Raw genomic sequence first — 6,327 nt, forward strand, 5'->3', positions numbered from 1 at the left:
TATTGATCTTTGGGCTACATATCAAAACTAATAAACAGCCGAAAACTAAAAATCGCATTGACAAAAATTCAAAAAAGTAAAACATTTCATATTTTTGCTTCATGCAAAATTGCTTTTACTGAAATAATTTCAAGCGGATTGCATTACTCCTCAAGAAAAGTTCAAAACAAACATAACGCATGTTCGTTTGGCTCACACTTTGACAGCTCTCGCTGCTCGATTGGCTCACACTTTGACAGAAATGTCAGCTTCCGCGAATCTCTCTTATAAAGGATTTCTAGGTATAACAATTCTTCCCCCTTTTAGCTAATGAATCAGATTAGGCCTCAGCCAATTTAATACGAATTCAAATCAAATGAACTTCTAGTTCAACATTACTTAACTATAAAATAAACATTTCGATCGTTCAATATAGAACAAGTATCAGAAACCTAATCTGAACTCGTAGCAATATTCCTTATCTCGCTTGGTCTTCCTCGATCGTTTGGACCGACGGAGCCCTTCGGCGTCGGTTCCGGTATCCGGCATCTTCCTCTTTCTGCTGTGGGTTCCTCCCTTTGGAGTCGTGTCTACTGGTTCGTGGTCATTGTCAGTCTGCATCTCGTCCATGACCTCGTCAACATTTGTTGATCCTCCTACTTCCAGGCCTTCTAGTTCGTCATCTCGCAGTCTTCTGATAATCACGTTTGGCAGGGACCACACCGGACACTCCTTGCACCTCTTAAGCTGACTGCGATGGGCCATTATTGCCACGTTTCCAACATGTATCTGAAATACATTGTGAGAAAACTTTTTACTAAAAATGGCTTTAACCCATCTTGCCTGACTGTGGGGATTGTTGGTTCTGTACCACACTTCATCTCCCACCATCAGATTGTCCAGTGCATCATTAGATTGCCTCGGGAGTTTCCCGCCAAACTCTTGCTGGATGATATCATCTTCTGGCTGTGGTACAGTAAGCTGTTTTTTGTAATGGTTTTTTGGATTCACTAATCCTAACAGCGTCTTTGGTTTATAAGAGAATATTCTTTCAGATGGAAAGTGTCCATCACTCGTTATATTGTTGTTTCTAAAGTTAATCAAAAATAGATTTATCTGGTCTTCCAGATCTAATATCGCAATTTTGGGTTCTAGCAGAAATTTTTTTAATACCTCCTTTACCGTTCTAACCAAGCGTTCAGCTTGCCCGTTGCTAGAAGGGTGATAAGGTGGGCTTTTCATTACCTTAATACCTTGTCTTTCAAGAAAACTGTTAAACCCAAAAGAATTGAAGGGAGGACCATTGTCCGATACTAACACGTCGGGCAGACCAAATCTAGCGAAAAATGCTGCTAGTCTCTGTAAAACTTTATTACAATCTGTTCCTTGCTTCATCCATTCGATTTCAATCCATTTGGAGAAACTGTCAACTATTAGCAGGTAAGTTCGATGTTCAAAATAAAAAAAATCTACGTGAATTCTACTGAACGGTTTTATTGTAGGTATCCATTTAGATGTCGCCTTAGATGTATGGGGAATGGCCATACTATTGCACGTTAGACAACTGTCTACATATTTTTCGATATCACTATTTATTCCAAACCAGTAAACCATAAGTCTAGCAAGTTGTTTCATCTTAACTATTCCTGCATGATTGCCATGCAAAAGTTCTAATATTTGCTTTTGGTAAATCACTGGTATAATCACTCTATCCTTATAGAGTAGACAATCGTCTAATATTTCCAAATCTTGTTGGTTCGCAAAAACATCAGCGAAACGCTTTTCTACCTTTTTTGGCCATCCATTGTGCATGAAATATTTAATTTTCTGTAAATAGTCATCGTTTCCGGTTGCTTCAGCAATCTTCTCTGCATCAATTGGTAAGTCTTTACTAAAATTAATACTCCTCACAGCATCCGTATCTAAACCATCAGGAATTTCCTGCTGTAGTGGAAATCTTGAACAAAAATCAGCGTTTCCCAACTTATTTGACGGTCGGCATACTATATCAAAATCGTAAATTGACAAATCCAATATGAAACGTTGGAGCCTAGTAACATAAATTGAATTTTTCCCTTCTTTACCAAAAATTCCAACCAGTGGCTTATGATCAGTATAAACTATAAAATGCTGTCCATAGAGATATTTGTGAAATTTTTTTATAGTGCACACTAAAGCCAGAGCTTCTAAGTGCAAAATGGGATACTTTTTCTGAGCATCATTCAAGGAAAAAGAAGTGAAGCTGATTGGTTTCTCTATACCATTTACCACATGGGCAATTAATCCTCCTAACCCATAGCTTGATGCGTCTGAAATTACCACGATAGCCTTGCGTGGATCATAAAATTCTAAAAAATCGGTATTAATCAGCAGGGTTTTACTCTCTTCAAATGCTTTTTGACAGTTGTCATCCCAAACATATTTCACGTTATTTTTCAACAAATTGTACAAATGATAAAGCTTTGATGACAAATGTGGTATGAATTTGTGATAATAGTTCAACAAACCTAGATAAGATTTAAGTTGCGACTCATTCTTAGGAGCTTTTGCCTGTTCTATCGTAGATATTTTGTCTTGACAAGGCATTAAACCATTTTCAGTTATAACATGTCCCAAATGAACTAATTCTGAAACAAAAAATTTACATTTTTCAAAATTAACTTTAATGTTAGCCTTTGCCAACCTCTCTAGCACTAAAGTAAGCTTTTCTTTGCATTCTTTTAGAGTTCTTCCCGCAATTAATACGTCATCTAGGTAACATGAGATGTTTTCTATGCCTTGTAAAACTTTGTCCATGACTTGCTGGAATATAGAAGCACTTGAAGAAGCGCCTTAAGGGAGCCTATTATAAACATATAAACCTTTCATGGTGTTAATAACTACAAATTTCCTGGACCTCTCCGTCAATTCTAACTGTGTATATGCTCCTTCTAAATCAAGAGCGCAAAAAACGCTACATCCTGATAAATTCGAAAAAACATCCTGTGCCGTAGGTAATGGGTATGTATTGGACAAAATTGATTTGTTGATTGATACTTTGCAATCAATTACTAAACGAAAATCGTTGTTTTTCTTCATCACAATGATAATAGGGGATGCCCATTCGCTGGTGTCAATTGGTGTAATAACGTTTTGTTTCTCTAATTTGTCCAAATATTCGGCCACTTGATCCCTCAACCTGTATGGAACTTCATAAGCCTTTTTAAAAATCGGTGTTTCGTCTTTCAGAACCAATTCTGCCTTAAATCCATTGATTGGATGCCCAAAATCTTTTTCAAAAACATTACTGAAACGTTGTTTTATGTTCTCCACCGTATCATTACTGGATTCGTCTTTTAAATTATTAACCGCTAGGGATGCAGAGAAAAATTGCCTCCAATTAGGATAAAACACATCAAGCCAAGTTCTCCCCAATAAAGGATAAAATTCATTTTCACAGTCTAGGACCAGTAACTGTAGCATTTCTTCTTTGCCTTTAAGCTTTACTGAGACCTTTGCCTCTCCTTCAATTTTAAGCTTAGCACCGTTTACAACAATCAATTGTTTCCCGTACTTGTGTAACGGGACGTCAAATTCAGACATAAATCTGCTTTTACTTATTACTGAAACAGTGGAGCCACAGTCTATCTCCATTTCAAGGTCTTTACCTTCTACTATCACATTAATTAAACAGGGATTACTTATTTTATTAATAGACGACACCAACATACATTGTAGATCACCTGTGTCACTATCTTCGTCCTCCGAATCATCTGCTCTCAACCGTTCCATTAGCTCATTGATGTGCCTGTCAGCCGAAGGACCAGGCCTGTAAGATTCCACAAGATTAATCGTGTCCCTTTCGAGATTTTTGAGCTTAAAACACTTCTTCCTAATGTGCCCTTTCATTCCATAGAAGTTACAAATCATTTGTGAGTAGTCTGGCCTTTGTCTCCTAAAATTTCCTCCATCTTGCTGAAAATGAACGGTCTTTGTGCCAAATTGTGTTTGTCCGCGCTGTCCTTCATATGGTTTTGTACCCAAGCGACTTTTTACAGGTCCTCGGCTGCTTCCAGCTGCCCTATTCACTTCCCGTTCCTGGTACTGCCTTGCCAAGTCTAAAGTGTGTCTCAACTTTCCATACGTTTTCCCAAAATGTTCACCTGTTCCATTTTGAATAGCCGCCACTTGTCCTTGGCCTACTTGTTGTTCATCTGTTGCGCCTGCATTAGCCCTTGCTACTTCCCAGGTCGCTATAATTTTCTCCGCATTAGCCAAAGTTAGCTTCTCCTCCCCTAGGAGACGTTGTCTTAAATGTTTATCTTTGATTCCCGCAATAAGGCGGTCAAGAATAGCTATTTCTTTAAAGTTACTAAACCCACAAAATTCAGCTTGAAGCTTTAACGCCAGTACAAAATCCTCTGTGGTTTCATCCGGATTTTGTACTCTTGTACTAAACTTGTAGCGTTGTACTAGGTCGGGCTCTATTTTATCCAAGCGACTTTTGAGTTTGGCAATCAAATCGTCAAAAACCGCTTCTTCAAAATTACCCGTCGGATAGAGCAATTTTATTTCTTCGAACATTATTGGCCCACTTAATGTGATAAAATAAGCCATTTTATCTTCTTCTTTCACATTATTTACGCGGAAAAAATACTTCTGCCTGGTATACCAGTCGCTGAAGGAGGTACCACGCCTGTAAGGCTCAATGGTAAAAGCCATATTAGAGCTCATACTGTATGATCAAAAGTTTACACTCAAGCTTTCACTAAAATAAAAGGTAGATAATATGTTCAATTCAAAAGGCAAAACAAAAAAGGAAGTATCAAAAGTAAAATGCAACAAAAGAAAACGAAACAAAGAGTAATGGCCTAATTAACAAAATGGAATTGTAAATACAACGAAAATGTCCGCTCTCTTCAGAGGTATTCGGCGTAATAATATAGTATGAAATAACTTATGACTTACCGGAACAATTCCGCCTTGTAAATTACTTTTGGCTGGCCGTGTCGACTACTATTCAATTGGTTCGGCGTTTGTAGTTCCTCGGTTTCAATCAAAGGTGAGTAAACTCCACTAACAGACGAACTGCAGGGGCGTAATCGACTATAGAAAACGCTATTCCGCCCGGAATGATCGAACCACTACACAGTTCCGCCTGGAATCAATCGATCAACCACGCAACGCCAAAAGCCAGTTCCGCTTACCAGTAAGAATAACACTGTTTTCTAAATTAGTGAAATAAAATAAAAATAACACTCTTAATACCTTGCCGTAATATAATAAAACAGAAAACCCAACAATATTTTGAAAGAAAAAAAAAATAATTTCTACGAAAGATTGAACAATATTTCTCCACTGTGTCCACTCTCTCTCTGCCTGAACGCTAGAACAATGGAGAAAAAAATCGAAGCCACGCCAAGCGCAAAGATGGCTGGTTTTATCACAAGTAATTGCGCCTTTGCACACTTGTTGTCCTTTATACTCACGATTACCAATGAATACCGGACACCGTCAATCGGTAGGTTGAGATCCACAGTTGGATGGGAAGGTTTCGAATCTGTGTTTCTCCTGCTTCCACTATTTCAACCGGGGCGAAAGATGAACGAAATTCCGATCGATCAACTAAATTCTGCTGCTGTTGGCTTGTGTTGCTGATGGTGGGATGCTGACACACCAACCTCAAAGTCACGCACAATCACTTTTTCCGATTTTTCTCGTCGCCACTTTCAAGATTTATCCTTACTAATTAAGGGTAGACTTAGAACGACCGGACTTAGAATAATTACCCGCGGACTATTCCCTGAGCACGGTGATATATACGCTGTAGAAATATTACTTGTTGTTTGTTCAGTGTCTCACAACTTTCTGCCTCTCTGTTTTATTTCATAGTCATAGGTAACCGTTCGATCGCAGATCGAACTCCCGAAGTAAAAACGATCATTGACGTTTTATTTCGAATGCGCAGGGGAGTGCGCATGATCGTTAAGGGTATAACAGGAACATGGGACAATTATGCGTATAACGGCAGGGCAGCACATGATCTTATCCTGGTAATGAAACTGACGAGAATGGTGATGCTTGCCTGAAGGAAAGGATTACTTTGCTAAGGAGCACTCAAAGGAAGATCTTGATTAAGATTTATGATGATTCGAAAGATGCAATAGCACTAGGGAATAAAGTGGCGTATTGGAAGACTGAGAAACCAACATGTATGATAGTAGAGATATCCTGGAAGTTTTCCGAAATTGCGCCTACACCAACCGATAGCGAAAACCATACGTTATATTCAAGTATTGAAGTAGAGTTAGAAATTCTTGGATTCCATCCCATGTATTTTTTTCTTCTAATTTTTGGCGTATTTTCTGC

General features: G+C 38.4%; 1 long non-coding RNA gene across 1 annotated transcript; it reads right to left on the bottom strand.

The window, feature by feature from the left end:
* Positions 1-300: 300 nt before the first annotated feature.
* LOC110679345 lies at positions 301-5,999 on the bottom strand. The gene is made up of 3 exons (XR_002502412.1): positions 5,448-5,999; positions 4,927-5,186; positions 301-768 (listed from the first exon to the last, which is right to left on the bottom strand). It is a non-coding gene; the product is annotated as an uncharacterized LOC110679345 (long non-coding RNA).
* Between the last annotated feature and the right edge of the window lie 328 nt (positions 6,000-6,327).

This window comes from Aedes aegypti, chromosome 3, assembly GCF_002204515.2.
Source record: "Aedes aegypti strain LVP_AGWG chromosome 3, AaegL5.0 Primary Assembly, whole genome shotgun sequence".
NCBI lineage: Eukaryota > Metazoa > Arthropoda > Insecta > Diptera > Culicidae > Aedes > Aedes aegypti.